This window comes from Corvus kubaryi, unplaced genomic scaffold, assembly GCF_017639235.1.
Source record: "Corvus kubaryi isolate FWS band 111438036 unplaced genomic scaffold, C.kubaryi_AGA036_p1.0 133, whole genome shotgun sequence".
Classification (NCBI taxonomy): domain Eukaryota; kingdom Metazoa; phylum Chordata; class Aves; order Passeriformes; family Corvidae; genus Corvus; species Corvus kubaryi.
Genome location: NW_024580667.1, coordinates 25,246,375 through 25,266,835, shown reverse-complemented (window position 1 = coordinate 25,266,835; position 20,461 = coordinate 25,246,375). Strand labels below are relative to the sequence as shown.

Below are 20,461 nucleotides of genomic sequence, written 5' to 3'. Positions count from 1 at the left end.
GAATGTCCTTTTAACATTTTTAGCATTTTAAATGCTCTCCAAATAGTTCTTGAAGGATTTTGTAATAATTAACATTTGCAATACAACCGTAAGGAAGAGAAATATTATTGTTGCCATTTTTCCAGCGAAGAGGTTGCAAGTTTGCAAACTGTGCTCTGCAAAAGTATATTTTTTCTTGTGCCTTGTGAAAAGAAAAAGCATTGTTGGATTCTTCTGTACGGGATTCCACAGTGCATTTGAACTCTTCTTCCACAAAACATGATTATTCAATGAGTGTGTTCACAGTGCAGATTTCCAAGCCAAGTCTCTTTCTTAAGGGCTCTCAAAGGTGCTTAACTGTAAGCTCATATGATTAATATTTTGTTATTTCTGCATTTTCCATTTAAGTAACTAAGTTTTGGTCTTTCACGTGCTCCAGAGCACTTTGCCAAATTCTTTTATCCCTCGTGGGACAGATGGTCAAGGAGAAAGACATCTTGGCAGCTGGAGAAGATAGGACCAGAAAAGAAGTTGAGGGAGACACTTCAACACTGAGCAGAGATAAGCAGAGACACCCATCATTAGGTCCTACCAGATCCAGAACATGGATTTTTTCCAAGTTTTCTTAGTTTACAGTATTACTCTAATGTCAGCAAACACCTGAAACCCACTTGTGTCTTACTTCCCTCTTGTGGTTGATCCACCAAAAAAAGTTGGTAATCTACTATTGCTACTAGGTTTTCAATAGCTCAAATGGCAGAGGTCTTTGTTCTGCAGCAGAGGTTTCCAGCTTCAAAAGGACACATGTACAAATCAGAATGGTTCTGTCTAACCTCATTTGTGCCATGCCTAATTTCTTTTCCCTTTCCTTTTTAATCTTGATTTATGTGTTCTATGCATTATGTGAACAGATATGCATTGTAAAATGTGCATGACATCAATTTCCAGCACTGCTAGAGTTTTTGCACATGGTACAATCTGGTGCTGTAGTGGCATGTTCTCATGTGACATAAATTGAAATCACAGTGGGTCATAATGCAGCACAACAGGTGCATAAAAATGTTTTAAATGGTTTCTATTCTTTTTCTCTTTTTTTTTTTTTTTTTAATCAAGTCAGAATCAAGAACAATGGCAGCCATTAAATTAGTTCTGCGTAGCAGCTGGAAAGAGAGGATCAGGGAGAGGATGCTTTTTTGCTATTTGCAATGGGGATGCAAATGCAGTTGTGTAGTGTAAACCACATTTTTTTTCTTTCATGTGCTGTGATAAAAGTAGTTTTCTTACTAGTATAACATGTTTCATTAATACAATGTTTAAATAATTAAATACAGCAACTCTGGAGGCGATGGCTAAGATAAAAGTTTGTAGGCAATCCATTATTGTGATCAGAAAGTACTTCTTAAAACACATGGAGACACAATTTAGTAATTTAATTTCTGAAGTCAGTTGTTTAATAAACTATTACATTTTAATATGGTTTTGTTCTTGTCAAAGGGAATGATTCATTTCCCCTCTGTCAATTGTTCCAGCTGAAGTTATTAGTGGTTCCAGGGCGAGGGGGTGCTGGGTTCCTGTTTGAATGTCACTACTGTGCTGTTCCCTTTCTCTAGACATTACCACTGGAACGTTACATGAATGATCTTTAATGGTTATAATTATTTTGTAGGCAAAGTAACTGCCATCATTTGTGTCCTCAATATTGATATATTTCATTAGGCTTCATGCTGTTGGCAGAGAGTAAGATACTGATTAAAGGGAATATATAATTTGTTGTACTAGGATTAAATGTATATTAGTATACTCTAATAAAGGATGTCCAAGAAAGAAACTTGGCAAAACAATTAAATAGAAGGAATAGAGCAGTAGATAAACTAAACAATGCCTCTGCTGCTATCTGAGTTTTTCATAGTTTTAAAAACATTTGCTTGCTCCAGTTTCAATATGATCCTCTTGTTCATTTTCCTTTATTAAAAAAAAAAAAAAACCTATCTTAAGAAACATATTCTTAGAAAAAATGAAGAATGTGTTTCTATTTATTTGTCTCTCCCTTCCTATGAAGATTTTAGTTGTGTAATATTGGGGTGTAGGTTTACTATTGTCTGCTGAGCTCCTTCTGCAAGTTGCTGCCAACTGATAAAACAATGTTAGAGACAGACCTGGTACTCAGTTAGATCATTCTCCATATGCCCATCCATTACTGATAGCAATCGAGGGTGGTGGACATTTCCATGTGACTTGTGCACAGAACCGCCCAGGGAGCAAAGACCAGGACAGCAGCACCCACTGTGCCTTGTGCTGATCACTGCAACTCAGCTGCTGTGGAGATTGTCATAGTGCAGGGAGACAGGTCTGTGAAGATTAGGGAGCAAGGGCCTTTCCACAAGCATTTGCTTATCACTAGCCTTGGTGACATGTGGGATTATTTGTGGCCAAGTCCTTTACCACAGCACTTACAGTTCTGAGATAAAAAGCGTGCACCAGAGTCCCCACCGCCTCTCCAGCTGAGATGGAAATTGGCATTATTTGAAATTCACGGAGTTTTTACTGTACACAGGAATAATCCAAATGTGGAACGGGATTTGTTATTAACTGTAAATCCCCTTTCCCCTAAGAAAACCAGAGTAAATGCAGGAAATAAGCTCCCATTTATATACCATAGAGACAATGCTTCATTGTCACTTATATTTTAAAGTCACAAGTGAAAAGTAAATGGAAAGTGGGAGCAAATATCAAGGTGTCAGTGGCATTGATCCTTTCACAGTGCAGTCAATACAAATTTTGTAGCTTACTTGCAACCAATGAGAGACAGCTTATATATAGGGGATATTTGATGGTTTATTCTTTAGAACGTGTGTTAGTCCATACCCAAGTCAAAAAGGGGGGGGAAAAACTTCACCTCTTTTTTTTACTATTAACTCTACAAATTTTGTATTTATTTACTCTTTACATTGCAGTATTTTAATAAACTTTTAAATATTTTTTCAAACACACAAGTAGGAAATTATGTTAGAGTAATTCCAAGAGTGCAATTCCAGAATGCCTGAAGTTTATTGTTACTAGGTACTTATGAGGCAAGCAAAATCTTAAAAAGAGCTACAAATAGAATCTCATTACAAATACTACAGAAATTTTGCTCAGTCCAGCTTAACGCCATTATCATCAGGTTTCCCCTCACCATGGAGCATTCCCAAAAACATTACTATTCTCCCACAGATATTTGCAAAATCTCAGGCAAATAATAACTTTCGTTCCTTGGATTTATTTCTCCGTTTCAAATTTTATTTAGGACACCATGTGCCATAGTTTGCCTGGGGTCCCACATGGCAAAAGTCATCCTGGCCCTCTCTGTATCCTGACACGGAATTGGTTGCAGATATAGTGTATGTTATCAAACTCACATAGCCACTCTGGTCTCTGAAAGTGGTCCTCAGCATTGCCCATTCCACTTTTCTATCATTTCTGTTCCAATTAATTTCCCTTTTCTTTGACAGTCTCATAATTTCAGCCTTACAGAAGACCATAGGCAGAAAGTACTTGTTGTACAATTTTGGCTTCAGGAAAAGGGGCATCTTTTCTGTAAGAATCTGCACGAGTTACTGAACACCCCCCTTCCCACAGTGATATTATTTTCTCTCTGTTTTGGACACTATCTCAAGCTCTCTGACTCAGATAGACGTTTTCTTCCAACACCTAAACTGTGTGCACTGGACTCACACAGTAAATCACACTGAGCATTTGTGTCCTAGGAATATTTGTCAATACCATTGTTAGCTTGTTTGGCATGGTTTTATTTTACTTCTTGTTCCTATGACTCTGCAAAACTGTGGGCATGCAACCTGTTGCATGCTGCAAAGAGTACAAACCTATATTTATTTTAATATTATTATCTCTATTAGCGTTTACTTGCTTGTTATGCCCTATGGGTTCTAAAAAGATGGTTTCTGCATAGGAGAATGCAGGTGCAGGGAAAAGCTAGTTTGCTATCAATATGCTAGTTAGTGTGAATGTCTGCCAAATTACATCTCCCTTTTTTGCACACTGACTTTGGATATACACACACAAATTTTAACAAACTCCTATACCTTGCATATGTTACACTAGTGGTGTTCCTGATACCTATGCATCACTTTTAGCATGGTGGTATCCTAGGCACTCGCATAATAGAGGCATCAGATAAAATAATAATACTTAAATGATGTTTGCAAAGTTGAGCTCGTAAATGTCAAAGGTGATTTGAAGTGGACAAGAGTGAGTCTTAACAAATCAAGTAGGGGCTGCTGGCAATTGTTTCTCTTCTCAGTTCTTATTGAAACTAATATTGGACAAATTGAAAAAGTGATTGCCTTAGAGCCTTTGCAACGTCTTCACCAATCTGTTGCCCATTTCCATAAAAAATAGGAGTGAAAAAGGCAGCTGACTTCTTTTGACCTCTCTCAATTTCACAGGAGCTCCTGTCGGAGGACTGAAAAAGCAGTTTTTTATGCAGACCATTATCTTTATAGAAAGTCAGTTGGCAGAGAAATTGAAAAATATCAGTCAAATAATCTATTTAAGCTTGGTCTTTCTGTATGCACTATGATGTGAATGGAAGCAAACTAGCAACAAAAAAAAAGAGAAAATATTAAAAAAAAGAAACCAAACAAAAACCCAAAAACAAACCAAAAAAAACCCAGCCCCAACGTGAAAGAGGATGAACAAGAGGAGTTATTTCCTTTAACAGGCTTTTTTTTTTGCTTTGTTTTGTCGACTTCTTCTTCTGCCCCTCTGTCCTTATGATTTGATTGTCAGCACCATAGCAAGATAAGACGCTACCCGGAGTGCCTGAGTCTTAGTCATCCTTATCTTCCTGACTAACTGGTTTCTACCCTGATAGAACCATGGACCAACTGGCCATTTGCTCCACTTGACTTGCTAACTCATTGTCTTTCTATCTAGTATCTTTCCTTAGGTTCACCAAGGTGTCACCACTTCCATTCCATAAAGTAGTTGCAGAAACACCTCCTTCTTCTAAGATGTAGAATCATGAATGTTTTCTTCTTAGAAACTTGCAATCCCACTAAAGTTTCTCTTCTTTACAAAGGCCAAGACACATCTTCCATGCATATGAGAGGTGTGCTGATGCTTAGTTTCTCTCAACTTTGTAATCAACAACATAGATATTCATTTCTCTTGAGAGGAAGTTAACGTATCCAGTACAGAATTTACTCTTAGGAATTTTGTTTCTCTTCTTATTCTCCTAACCTTCACTTGTCTTTCAAGTACCTAATATTAGGCAGAGAAATGGAGGCTCTATGAGTTTGGGAACCCTTAAGATCCTCAGGACCCTATTCTCTGCTGCAGCTCACTCAGCCTAACTGGGACTACTCAGCAAATACCAGAATGCACCAAGTAAACAGCTTGGACCCTATTTCCACCTCAGCTGTCCTCTATCAGGCTGGTTCTTTCTGCCTCAACCTCATGTTGCTCAAAGGTATCAAGACCCTATAGTTGCCTCTTGCCTCCCACATCTTCCAGTAGTACACCTCTTTTATCCACTGTCAGATTAACTGTGAGGTTTCAGAGGTTCTCTCACAACTGTTTCCAGCTATCACTCTGCTTGGGTTTCTAGTTCTAACCTTCTCTGACTGCTGTTTAGTCACTAATCTATTCTTGGTTTTGGGAAGTAGATATCTCTCAGTCTCCTTTCACAGACACTAGGCACTTCATACAGAAAATCATGATTTCATTTCAGAAAGGTATTTAACCTTTTTTTGAATCACAGTCACAGCTGATTCTTCTTGGCTTAGTTTCATGGCTAGAGGTGGCCAGGTGCCCTTTCTTAAAATTTCATTTGCTTCTAAACATAACCTTTCCTGCTGTGAGACTTAAAAAAGACATATTATTTGTCTTTAGAATATCTTAACTAAGGAATTTGGCTGAAATTTCAAGGTTAGAGGGCTGTTACTGCAAATAAGACTTATCTGGTAGTGAGATCTGGGTTATTTAATATAATGTGATTGCTGTATCAGAAGAAGATTCTTTAAAAAAATAGATGCAGAGTTTTTCAGCAGCAACAACAAAAAAAATCTTGCTTCTCATTGTGTGAGTAGAAAGAAATGTTTTAGACTTTGGAGAATTCTTCTCACTTTTTTGCCTTCTTCCACTGTGAATCTTCACTGTGTTTAATTTAGGACACAAACTTACTAGAGTCAGTCAGACGAAGAGTACCAGACTCATTTGGTTCCTATCAGCAATAACAGGATAGAGCCACGGAAGGAACTGTGTGAATTATAAAGACACTAAAATAGCAAACCCAGAGACAGTTACAGCTGCTATTCTAAGACCCATTGGAGATAAGTTATTTACTGACTGTGTTATAAAGTCATAAAGCCACAGCAGCAGCTCAAGTTTTCTGCAGAGATGTCCTGATTTCCAGTGAGTTATCACATGGTTGTTGTGCTACTACAAAATAGTTCTCTGTAACTGTCAACCATTAGGTGATGTGCTGCAACTGAGCCAGACCATTCCTTTGGCTCCTGATTTCAGAAAAGTTGATCTTCCTGAGGATGCAAAGTTACATCACTGTGGTTATGTGTGCCAAGCTCAAAAGTTGACCCATATTTTGCCAGTTTTCCCCTACTGTGTGGCTTTTCTCCGAATGTTTGTTTTATTTTAATTTAATTTATTTTTATTTTGGTTTTTTGGACTTTAGGACACATGGGCTATCCAACTACTAAGGGATAATATAACCAGATTAAGCACGAGTTCCAACAAACAGTATTCTCCCTTGCAAAGCTTAGGTGTTGTGGATCTACAGAATTTGCAGACTGAAGATCATTATTTCACTCACAGACAACTTTCTATTCCCATGAGGCTGTAATATTAACCTCCTACTCTTCTGTCTGTCCTTTCTAAACTCAGACTTTTTTTTCTCTACACTCCCCACAGTGATTCTGAGAATGACTCAGTTCTAATCAGAGGTTCTCACTAGTCAAACTGTGGCTATACGTTTTCATAAAGATGTGTCTAAACCTAAACTTGACCATGGTTTTTATTTCTATAATTATTAGTTCACTGCATGATGCAATGCATGCATATTTCATACTTATTTACTCCAGAAGAATGGAGTAAAACAAAACATAATATACCTTTTATCTACATTTGTCAGTCCTTTATCTTGTGCAAGATTTAAATATCAGACAGCAATTACTAGTGATATGCAGATCCCCCATAAAAAGTTTCCTTGATATTTAAGGCAAGAACCATGATATAGTCTTTACTTTCATTGTGTCCAAGTTTTTGATCTTGGTTTTCCCTCTAGAAATTTTTCTGCATTCACAAAGGAAGATACAAGATTTGTGCGTAAGTGGATAACAGTGAGGATAAAACAGGACTGTTTTAACTACTGCAAGCAGCTGGGCTGACCAAATAGTGCCTTCCAGGACAGGTCCATTCTGTGCCTTTGCAGGTGCTGGGAAGTTAAAAATAGCATAGTTCACCTCTTGGACAGGCACGGCATTAGATTTCAAAATCCTCATCCTTAGTAAGAAACCAGAATAAAAGGGCATTGTCACAGACAGCACCATGGGAGGTAGGGCTCAGAGTGCTTGGAAAGTGAGCTATCTCTGAAAAAGTATTCATTGTGACCTACTGTCCTCTTACTCCATTTGCAAGGCTGTGGTCCAGCAGGTTTGCAGTCTCCAGGGTCATAAATCCACATACATAGACATTTTTCTTCCATCCCAGCAATTCTTTCTCTGGAAAAGTATGATTTTTGCACTGTTCCTCAGTTGATACAAGGGCAGTGGCTGATGTTGAGTGGTAATAAATTGTGACAGTGCCCTGGCCAAGGCATGACTCATTCCCAAGCTTGTGAAAGGGTGAGCAGGCAGTATCCTGCCCTCCCGAGGGATGGGTAGCAACAGGGCCGCCCATTCAGGGTGCAAGATAGGCCTCCCCTTCTGTCTGTCTGCAGGAGCCATGGCTTGCCTCAGACGCAGCTTTGAGTACTTTAAGCTGCAGTACTTTGTGGGCGACAGGCTCTTTTCCAAAAAGTCTTTCTCACACAGACATCTCGCCTTTCTAGTCATGCCACCCTTCTTTTTTCTATTCTCAGAGTATTCTTTTTCGGGGGTTCAGTGGAAGCACAGCAATCCCCTGAATGTGACCTTTATAAAAGATGGGAGAAGGGTAAAAAGTACTTCTTTTTACTGTGTCCTTTACATTGTCACTGTGATTTATAAAGAAACAACAGCCACTGAGCTTTCTCACTTTTATCTTTGATTTTTAATTTTAGTAGTATCAAATCATGATACCCTCTCCCTTTTTCATGAAGACTTTCTAGGGAACTTTGCAACTGGCAGTATTCAGAGCTCTTTCTCAAAGGGCTGACTGTCTTTTTCTCATGAGTTTCTCAAGAATTTAACTCCTGTTATTGCTTATGAGAAAAAAATTAAAGAGTATAATTCAAATGTCCCACCCTCCTGTCATTAAACAGCTTCCAATCTTTTGTCTCTTTTGATGTCATATTCCTAGCAGTTCTCCAAATTCTTGGGGACTTATCTAGGGAAAACATGAAAATCAATATCTGAAAAAAAAAATGGTTTTGAAGGAGAGAAAATAATTTTTTATGGTTTATTTATATGTTTAAAGGAGACAAATAAATACATTGTATAAGCACAAACATATATAACAGTTTTAAGTTCCTCTGTACCCTGCTATCTTCAAGGGGGAATTAAGAGGCAGTTTTAATATACTAGTTAATAGCACAGACTGATTATCAGAATTCCAAATATTTTTTTCTATATTATATTTTCTTATGTTTTTGGGGTTTTTTCTATACTTATAGATGTATATCTGACATATTATCAAACGCTCTGTAAAATTTCATAGGTCTGAATTGCACTTTCAACTTGCCAGTCGTGTCAACTCTAGATATGACTTTTTTTCCCCTTGTAAAATCTTGCTTTTAAAATATGGATATAAAAGAGCAATTAGAGTGCCGTGTCAATTAGTGTCCACTATTTCGAGCTGCTGCTTTCCCTTAGAGCAGCTTATACATTACACTCAATTCATGCTGTGGAACGACCATGCCCTAGAATTAATACAAACTAGGGATAAAAAGCTTTTTGTTTCAAGGCTCCACAAATGTGGAATCAGTTACCAGTTGATTTAAGAACAATTGAGAGCTTTTCCTGTTTTAAGATGGAACTGAAACAATACTTCATGATGACTAGAAGTTGCTGTAATTGTTTTAATTGATGTTATTCTAGAGTTATCTTGAATTATTCTTTATTTATATGCATTTGTTTATCACAGGTCGTGCTTGAAAATGGGCTTTCATCTCAATTTACATAGTCAGCTAACAAATATATGTATTTATGTGTATCAGCTACACTTGTTTATATTTGACAGCAAAACCATATGTATTCTACATCTATTTCTTGTCTTTATGTTTGTGCTATCGATTAAGACATCTGAGCTTGATTTCAGCTTGACTTTTAAGTTTTCAGGACAAACCAAACAAGTATGTATCTAATAATATCAGCCAAATTATTGTTTGGCTCACAGAGCACAAATTGAGTTAAAGCACTGAGTGCATATAACTGTGCTTTGTAAAGCAGCTCACTCTTTACTTGCAGGGCTTTACTCCTGTACTGTGTTGTCTTTAAGCAGCATTAACATTCAGAAATTATTTCTATATCTCTAAAGGCAAATGATGTATTAAAAACAATGATAACATCACTTGTAGAGAAATCCAGTCTGGCGTCAAGTATTTATCATGGCTGATAAAGTAATGGCATGTTTAATTTACACTCTCTGTGGATGATAAATATCTATGTAAGTATTTGTGCCTGTCTTTAAATATCTCGCAAGTAAACTAGCCAATATATAAGAGGAATAGAGAGGAAGAGCAAGTCATTATTTCATCTGCTTCATTTACAAACTCAGAAGTCACAAATGTGCAGCTGGGAAATGTGTTTGTCTCAAAGCTTCAAATCCGTGACATGTTAATTCATAAATAATTGCAGTCACATGGTCTTCCTCGAGGGCATTAGCTCAGTATTCCCAGTACAGTACACTCACTTGTAACAGAAAAGAGTGGACAAAAGTGGTTTTCATAAATCAGATAAAATTTATCAATAAATCCAAAACATCTTTCATTATTTCTAACAGGAAATGAGCTTAGTTATGTAAACAACATTTTTTAAATTTGAATGATCTTTGGAAACTGGCAGGTGAGGAAATAAAGGGCAAGACTACATTATTTTTGGTTATGGAATCAGTCAGCGAAATGTTTCATAGTCCTGGACCAAGGAGTGGTCTGACTTGCATCCCATGCTACCCCTGGACGACCTTATATCCAGATACTAAATCCTTCCATTAAACAAGAGCACTTTTCTACTGTTACAGTCATATGATAACATCACTTGTCTCATTGTCTAAATGCAGCTGTTTGCAAAAACATAGGCTTTTTCCCAAAAAATGTTGTCTTTGGTACTCTGCAGACTGAATAATACAGTATGAAAGGAACCTGAAGGAGACGTTGGGGTCCGTTGTGTCGATCCAGCTGCCACACATGCATATTAAGTCCACATTTCATAACGCTTGTGAAGCTTTTTCTGTTTGTTTTGTAGTCCATTTTCAAGCATTCATACTTCTTCCATTTTCCTTGTTAGAATACCTAAATCACTCTGAGATAGCTTTTGGAAAAATTCCAATTTTAATTGAAAATCATTTTAGCTACAAAAGAATTATATTTTTATTTTCTTTTTTAAAACAGGTGAAATGTAGAAAAAAATTCACAAATATTTGGTACAAAAAAAATTTATTTCAATTGGTTACTAAAATAAGCATCTTGTCTCATCTAAGAACTGGTTGTCAGGCTCCAGTCAGCTTTGGATTTAGTCTCCTGAAAGTAGGAATTAGAGTGGAAACCTGACTGACCCTGACTGTAGCTATTATTGTTCAAACCACCACAAATTTCTCTTTATAAGAAGAATGTTTTGTTCAAATATCAGATTAATTCACTGTAGACATATGTATGTCAGCCAAAATTTTGTATTTCTAATAATTCATTTGCTAGAATACTTTGAATTCAGAGAATCAATCTTGTGAGCATAGCATAAGTACAGCATCACAAATGAGAATGCCAAATTTAAACTGTTTAGTCTGGGAATTTATTGGTGGCACTGGAATGGTTGTTGGCAGAACACCTCCATATAGGGGGTTCGTTCAGCTACTTCATTTCTAGTTTATGTCATTAAGCAGTGGTTTGAGGACACTTAGTATTTCAATTCAGTAGACAACAAAAAGGAAAACATACCCCCTATTCCTTTTTGTTAATTGTATATTCATACCTTAGAATTTTGTCTTGAATATTAATCTGATTTGCATTTATACATGGGAATTGCTTAGAGTAATTTATAAAGTTTGTCAATAAAAATGGCCATTGTCCTGGATTTTGATACTAGTCCTAATCCTCATTTTGCAGGTGTTGATATTTTAACAGCCCAAGTTGCAGAAAAGGTGTTGATCCAGCAGGTAGTACAGGGCTAGGGGCTTTGTGTTCCTGAAAGAAATTTACTTTAACATTTGCCATGCTCCAAGCAAAGAAAGCATATGCTTAGGGTATAAAGTGTGCTTTTACTAGTTAATGGAAAGTATGGAGGTGAAGGTTCAAAAGAGCTTTAAAGACAAACCTTGCCCTTGCCTGCAGCATGCTGCAGAAAGGCGTGAGGCACAACCACTCACTACTTACTCCCAAGAGTCACCCTGTGTCTGGAAGGCAAGAAAACTTCTGTTTCCAGCTGACACCTAAATGCGCACCAGTCACCAACTGCTCTGAGGATGGGGAATGTGGTCACATCTCTAAATGCATTGGGTGGATACATATCAGTATTAATTAAAGCCTGGAAAATACATCTCTGCATTTTCTCCTTCAGATCAAGACAGGAATTACAGATGGGGTAAAAAAATTAACAATAGCAAATAAGCCTTTCATTGTACTACACAGGGTCAGAGAATCACAGTGCTATTTACCAGCAAACATATCCCATGCAGGTCATTCAGCCCAGTATTTTTTTCTTCTTCCCTAATGCATTGTGTCAAGAGTGATTTCATTAAACTTAATACATTGCTGATAGGTCAACATTAAGTCTGGCCTTAAAATCCTGCCATTAAGGTGGTTCTGGAAAACTTCTTGATGGTTTGCTCCATGTTCTTACTCTTCCTACAGTCATAAAGTTTTTCCTGATATTTAACCCTATTTTCTATGTTGCAGATGAAATCCATTACTTCTTGTTTTGTCCCGATTGACTAATGAGAACAATTGGTTCCTTTCGTATTGGTAACATCCTTTTATGCAATTATCAAGAGTTATTTTTTCTCCTTTTTGGTTTCTCTTCTCTAGCCTGAACACACCACAACCTCTTAAACTTCCTTCCAGGCCTTGTTTTTAATATCTTTTATCACTTTCAATGTCCTTCTCTTAACTCCTTTTAATTTGTCTGTATCTTTTGAAAAATGTGGTAGCCCCAACTAAATGTGTCTCTCTGGATGAAGCTCAGCTGAACCAAACAGAGTGGAAAAACAGTCTTCCTTGTATCAGACATGATGCTCTAATTAACACAACCTAGGGCAGTGTTTGTCTTTTCTGTGACAGCATTGTCTTTATTGCTTGTTCAATATATTGTCCATTGTTACTCCTACTCCTTTTGCTCCAGTTTTCTGATCTAACTAGTTTTATCTGTAACTTTGATCTTTCCAGTCTTAAGTTCTTCCACCATCTGCTTTAAGTTTCCATACAGTCACATATGCTTCCCATCTTTATACTTATTTGTATGTGGCTTTTCCTGATCTGAATCTTTGTCCTAGTGCCACCAATGTGCCCTTAGCCATTGGAGTAATTCTGCTATATCATCTGTGGGATAGGCTTGTTCCAGTAGCTGAATTCTTTCATCAGCAATACCAAAGCCCCATCAGATGCTTATCTCCATAAAATCTCAGCTATTGCTACTATGTATGTAAGGATTAAAAAATTATACATATACATGTTATTTTCTTGGAAAAGGAATATTTTATTGCATGTCGCTAATCAATGATCTATGAAAACATCAAGGAGGCGAGAATGTAATTATGCAAGACACAAATTTTCTTATTTGCATGGACTTGTGGTGTTTTGATGTGGTACCTCTTTCCACCTTGATTATAAAATCAAATATTCACCAATCTAATATGAACTGGAATTTCAAAACTTCGTTTCAGAAACCTGGACAGGTGATGTTCCCAAACTGGGATACACATGCATGCCCAACCCATCTGGGATGCAGCGGGAGGGAATGAAGCCACCATTGAATGCCAACCCACTGACTTTGCAGGACTAGCTACTTCTAGCTTTGCTGGTATACAAGCCTTGGGACACTGCTTTGTGTTAGAACTGCTACAGCATTACTCTTTTGAAACTCAGAACTGGGGAGCGGCAGCTCAAGTTTTCAGGGCTTCTTTCTTCAGCAGTATATGTGGAAGACTTCAGAGACCCAGAATGGACCAAGGAAATATTCTTCAAATTATATCTTTAATAGAACAATATTTGTCAGTTTTGGGGGCAAAATTCAGGTTCAGTATACTGATTTTTTTTCTCAGAATATATTGTTTTGTTAGGAACTCTGTGCACACCCTCACAAAGACTTCTGAAGTACCTTTGTTTATCTACAGACATCTGAATCTTTCTAGGGGTTTTCGTGGTGTTTTTGCTGCAGAGAGCTCAAAAGTTCCTTTTATTCGTACTTACCTTTTATTTCCTTTACTCTTTATTGTGCATGGAAGAATGCTCTTTGCTCTTGGTGGGCTAACGAAGATTTATGCCCTTTATTCATTTCCTTTCCCCTCCTAACATGAACCGGAACAGTTTGCCTTACTCAGGTTTCCAGAGGTATGTCTACCTCCCTTGCTCAAAATGCATTCCCAGGAGCAGACAAGAGCGCATTGTGCCTGCACGCAACCCACACCAGGGCCTTGGGCAGCCTGCCCAAACATGCCTGGCAGGGTCCTAACCACCTTCTTACATATTAATACCACCTAAGAATGCCCCGTGTGTTTGGGCTCACGGGATGTCGTGTGTGCTAAAGAAGCATTTTCCGCCCACGCATTCGCTGTGTGCAGAGCTGGGTCCAGCCCGGGTGACAACCATGGGGCACCCCTCAGAGAGAGAGCTATTCCTCTTCTCAGGGTGAAATGACATTGACAGCACAGTCAGCCTAAGACATTTTAGAGTGAGGAGTAAGATACCCAAAATATGAGCATTTTCAATGTATTATAAATGTCTATACTTACACATGTTAATATTTATAACAACATACATTTCTAATGGAGGAGAATTACTAGGGAAAGAGAGAACTCTTTTTCTTTTTTCTTTTTATTTTCATTTTTTCTTTTTTTTTAATCTTGTTTTTTCTCTTTTTCTTTCTCTTTTTTTTTGCTTTTTCAAAGGAGAAAAAGAGAAAGCAAAGTCTGTCTTGCTATATTCTCACTCTGGAAGTACGAAGCAGCACTGAGATTTCTGTAAGAAAATGTTGATAACTCCATATGGTAGAAAGTCCACGTAAACAATGACTTTGAACAGGCCACATGCCGAGATACTGACACTAGGTTAGTGTAGCTATCCCCTCTAGCACAGCTGTAACTTACACCAGCAATAAAGCCTTTCTGACTGTGTGTTATTCCCCAATTCTGAAAGCAAAGAATTTTTATCAATAACAGTACTTTTAGATTAATATATTTGCTTAAACATTAAAGCTTCTGCAGCGTAGCATTTAGCAGCACAGTTGAAATTAAAACCATGAATAAACACCCCATCTCAGATTGACATTATGTTACAAGCCACTCCTAATACAAATCTGACCACTATTTTACCACTGTCTATGCCACTAATATTGCCTGTAGGAATAAAATGTTTACCTGTACGGTGGGTCTGTATTTCAGACCCAATCCTCCCAAATGAGAGTGGGAGTCAAACCCAATGTACTGAGTCATGTTAAAGATCTTTTCAAGTCTGAGGAAAGTGTAACTCACAGAATAAATTACCGTACACAACATTTGCTTTTGGGCCAGTTAGCCAGTTACCACTTTGCAAGAATCATTCAAGTGCTCTTATCTCCTGTTCTAAAAGGCTTGCTTTGACGTGTTCAAACATTAGCTGCTTGTTACAGGAAGACTTACTTTCCAGCAATACAAAGATTCAGTCTTTCATCAAACTTTTCTTAGCGGTACATTTACTCTCCCTGAAAAAATTGTTTCTGTTGATACAGTTCAACTACACTGAAGAAGAAGAAAAAGTTCAGTTCTGAGCAGATGGTTAGGATGACTGACTGCAAGCCAGGGCTAAAAAATAACTAAATATTGCTTGTGTTAAGAGCACTGTAATTTCTCTATATATCTCACTTATGATTCCTTAGTTATTTGTTTCCTCCTCAAGAAAAACAGGCGTTAGGAACTATTTCAGGATGTTTTCTCTTTTTTTTTTTTTTTTTTTTTTTTTTAACCATGATTTTACTATCTTCTATTTATCATAGCATTTTCCAGCAACAGAAGGACCACGAAAAAGGTTTGTTCCATGATGTGAGAAATAGTTCTCCAGAAACAGGACTAAGATAGAAATCTCCCTCATCTTATGAGCATACAAGAAAAGACTCTCAAGAGTCTCAAACATCTCTTCATTCTCAAAAATTTCTTCCCACTGATTTTAGACAGCTAAAGGTTTAAGTCTTTGTTTGTGTCACTTTTGGCTGTTTCATTCTTAACATATTATGACTGATGAATAAGGCATGGGACGTTCCACAATATGCCAGCTGGGGCATTATGCAGCTAGACAAAATTATCCCCATTAGTTTAGTTTTTTAGAGGACAAACCTTCTTGTTGTAGCTGAGAAATAGAGACATAGGACATAAATAGGAACATAACAGGACAAAATAATTCCATAAAACTAATGTTTTAATTTTGAACAAATGTGCCTTTAGCCAGAACGTTTGTGAGACGTCTTGTGATTACTGCAAAATGGGAATAGAAAGTGATTTTTGAATTCTGAAATATGGTGATTTAGAATAGAAAATCTGACTTTGAGTTACTTGCACTCGGAGAAACACAAAGTGTGATGTGTTCCGCTCCAACTAACCAACATAACAATATTGAATGCCAAACCTTGAATATCAAGCACTTGCAATAAAATTCTCATAAATGATACACCTTCATTCAGGGAATAATTCTGAATAATAAATCTAAGAAGGTTGTAAACTGCTCTTGTACAATTCACAAATAGAAAAAGGAAATGAGGTTTGTCTAACAAATTATTTGGAGTGAATTATGCATCCAGCAGCTACCTGGAGTCCCTAATCTGTATTTTCTAAAATTTGTATGGGATATCTCCTCTAAAGAATTTGCAATATAATTACTTAGATCAGTCTTTTCCCAGCTGAATCATCTATGGCAGCATCAGTGTGCTTATGTATTCCTGGACAAGACTGCTTTATACACCTTTTCCTTATGCCACTTCCATATTACCTTTCTAAGCAGATTTGTCACCTGTTCTGGGAGACACTGTGGCCTCCATTTCCTTCAGTGACCTAAAATAATTAAGAGCTAAATCTCCTGTCTTCAAGGACTTTTGCATAAACTGAAATTTATGCACATGAGTAGCTTCATTGATTTTAGTGGGTCTATTCATGGGAGTACATTTAAGAAAACTTATTTGAAGTTTTGGGCTTTTAGGAGATTTGTCTTCTAATGTTACATGCTTCCTAATTTATCGGTAAATAGATTGGTTTTGCTCAGCAATGTCTGGAACATACACCGCTAACCAAAGGACCTAGGAATTATGTATAATAAAAATCCTCAATAAAATTAACTGATTTTTTTGCATTTATATAAGTATTTTCTGCTAGATGTTTGTGATCTAGATGGAAACATATTAAATCAGAAAAAGACCCTGTGTGTCAGGATTTTCTTTTGCTTTTGAAGGGTACTTTGGTCAGATTCCCAAAAAAACTTCAGCATTTCATTGCAAATTACAGAGGCACTCGGTAGTAAATTTGGCTCTGAGCATTAAGAAAAATTGTGTATTTTTTCAGCCATTTGTGGGAGTAACATTGACACCAGAACAGGTATAAATGAGGATGGCTGTAATGCATTTCTCTGCTTGTAACATATACAGACAGCACTGGAGCGCAGCAGTCAGCTGAAGGAGCTGGCTTGTGGAAGGGAGAGGCGGAAGGAAAATCTAAATGGGTTAGCTGTTAAGAACAAGAAGCTTTTGATTTAAGAAATATTAAAAGTGAGTTCCTGGATTTTATTCCTGACCCACACCCAATTAATATATTTTCCAAAACCAAGACACTGTATTTGCAGGATTTATTTAATATTAATGGATGTATTAAAGGGATAAACTACAACATGTAAGATGCTTTTAATTTTTTTTCCCAGGTTTTGTTTCAAAAATATGGAAGCTGCTTCTGACCTAATTGACCAAAAGTGCTTTTCTTCAGGAAACAGTGCAAAATATCTTCTTTTCGAGGCGAATGAATTTGGGGACTGGTGAGAGAGAGAAAGGTAATATATGCTAGAAGAAGTGCCAGAATTTGAAATGGAAATGAACCTCCAGCATAACATGCATTTTGATATTGTTCATACAACCATTCAGAACTTGTACTTCTTCATTTGGATGCATAAAAGTAGTTTAAAATGTCTGTTACAAGTCTTTTCTTCCTGCTACTTTTCCAAATTTCTTGGAAAGAGTATTTTTCAAAGTTATCTTATGACTCTTAGAACTTTCTGCTTCTAGGAAATCTCACACCAAGATAAGCTTATTTATTAAATAATTTCATCAGTTAAAGAAAAAATGTTCAGAATAAATTATTTCTTTTTATTAGGTATTTTTGCAGAAACGTCCAAGTATCTTATCCCAAATCTACTCAAAAGTTTATTTTTCTTCCAACAGCAAAGTTCATCAGTTCACTTACTATGATAATTATATAAATATTTTAATCACCAGAAAAATTACTGTAAAGGACTAAGCCTATTGTAAGAGAATAGTTATCACCTACCTGTTAAAGTATTTAATTTGGAGAAATTTTTCAGTAATGTAAAAAACCACAAAAATCACTAAAAGATTTTCTTACTGTGCTCACATGTTTCATAAACTAAAGGATTGCCTTTTGTGCACTTAAATTCTGATTTAAAAAACTCCAAACAATTTACACATTATCTCCTGGTTCTTTAGGTGAAGTACTGAACAAAGAATACTGAGACCCTTCCCAAGAGGTTGACCTTTCCCCCTGTGATCTAACCTCACTTTCCTCTCTTTTCTTCTTTTTAATAACTGCATGGACACCATTTACCGGATACAAGAGGAATAGCTTACATAAGGACACATAACCCAGGAATCATTTTAATATTCATGAGGTCATTGGCATTATTAAAGAAATTCAATGGGTAGTGAACATTGGACTGCGTTCCTCCACCATATATCTTTTATCTGGCTGTTAAAGTGGTGCATTACTAATGCAGTTTTAGCTTCTCCGTCATTGGAATTGAACTCTTTGGTGGACATGTAATACATGCTCTAGATTCTCCAGTGTGCATACCTACATTAACATCTATAACTATTTATAGTTGCTACCAGGGTCCTAAGGAGATGAGAGTTCCCAGACCCAGCATGTTAGCTTTGAACTCACTGAAAGAAAGAAACAGATAATTTAGAAATTTCTCCCCTCAAGTCAAAATCTAGAGGCTCACTTCCCACATCAGATTTTTTTTTCAAAACTTGCTAAGAAAGGCCAGATTTAGGTTTCAAAAATCATGAGGTAAAAAGGAACCCCTTATTGTTACTGGGGTCTTTTTCTGTACAAATCTTGACATTTTTCAATTGTATCTCCCTACAAAACAAGAGATCATTTTAGGAATAAAAAATACAATTACTACATGAAAGGAAATTACATTCAAATGTTGTTAATTAAATGAGGGAGTGGATGTCAATGTTAATGTGTAGGTACATAAAAAGAACCTTATTTTGCAGATGTGTGACAGGGCTCCCCGAAGAACACAAGTTTTTCTATATAAATTCCATGGTAGTTGAAAGCTACATAATCAAAAACACCTTCTGAATTTGGCAGAAATTTAACATTGGCTGTTTAAAATAAAAGGTCTATATGGAAAGTTCAGTTTTGTTTTGTTGGGTTTTTTTATTTCCCTAGGGTGATTGTGGTGGAGGAAATATTTTTATCCAGGCCTCAGGAAACAGTGGTCTGGCTGCAGTGGTGCCGATGGTTACATGAACAGAATTTGCTCAGGGCAAAGCCTGCCATCACTTACGTCTGCCCCCAAACTCCTGGACTGCAAGAACTAATGTCAATATCCACCTGGAAATATCCTGTGAGGAAGGGCTGTGAAAGCTGCTACCCTGAAATAACCCTTCAAGCTCAAGTGAGGTGAGTCAGAAACATGCAAGCTATTGGTGTGGATAAGCAGAATCCTACTGAGTTATATTTCAAACAAAAAAAAATCTACAAGAATCCATCACATAACTCTCTAATATAAATGGACTAAAATGACAAGAAACATAGTTTTCTGATTAAGTCTTTGTGCTTTTCAGGTGAATACTTACAACAGAGGCAAAGTGGCATCCTGAAGTTTGCAAAAATCCTGCAGATTTTCTGAAGGTAGTTTTACCAATTTTCATTCCTCTTTTCAGGACCTTACAGCCATTTCTCACTTGCCCCTTCTAATACAAGGAAGTCCGGTTCCTGTTCCAGACCTGAAAATTAGTGCACATAAATCTGTAAATCTATCTGGGTTCTTCTGCTGTAAGTCTGCCCATTCTGAACACCTTACAAACTGGTTGTCTTTTTCTTGGCTTCTTCAGAAAATATGGAATGAAGATGTTGACATCAGCTGTCAGGCTTAGAGTGCACATAGTTTCGTAAGTCCCAAAAGATCTTCCATATATAAAGTTCACTTATAATTTATGAGTTTAATCAACACTCTGTCTTCGATAACCATTCAAACACAAGCAGACAACTATCTATACTGATGGGTTTCATTTATGAAAATTTTCTTTTAAGATATTATATTTCACCTTTTCTTTTCTCTGTGTATTCCACTTTAGAGATACTTCCCATTGTGTTAGAGTTTAATTTTCTCTGCAGCCCAATTTTTTTATTAGACTTTTTTTCACAAGAAACCCCTAGCTTCCAAGCTGAAGAGCAATAGATATTGCTCTATCTTCCACTTTCTTCATCATAAAATATGACATAAGACACTCTATTTTATTTTTGTGTTGGTGGCTGTCCTGTACCTTTACTTGTAGACGTAGCATTGTTTTCATTTTTGATTAACTTTGCTAGATGTCAGCAATCATCTCTTAGCTAAGTCATACATATTTGGAAATACTTCAGGAATCTCAGAGGAACACCATACAGTAGGTCAGCAATAAATTTTGGGGGGGGGGGGGGG

The 20,461-nt window shown here is 36.9% G+C and overlaps 1 long non-coding RNA gene across 3 annotated transcripts in view; it reads left to right on the top strand.

Annotated features, from left to right (window-relative positions):
- LOC121670089 overlaps nucleotides 1-20,461 on the top strand; it is a 173,920-nt gene that overhangs the window by 10,484 nt on the left and 142,975 nt on the right. For all 3 annotated transcript variants that reach the window (XR_006018040.1, XR_006018041.1, XR_006018039.1), the window contains 3 exons: nucleotides 17,435-17,560; nucleotides 19,204-19,437; nucleotides 19,602-19,668. This is a non-coding gene — a long non-coding RNA (uncharacterized LOC121670089). The remainder of the gene's footprint in view (nucleotides 1-17,434; nucleotides 17,561-19,203; nucleotides 19,438-19,601; nucleotides 19,669-20,461) is intronic.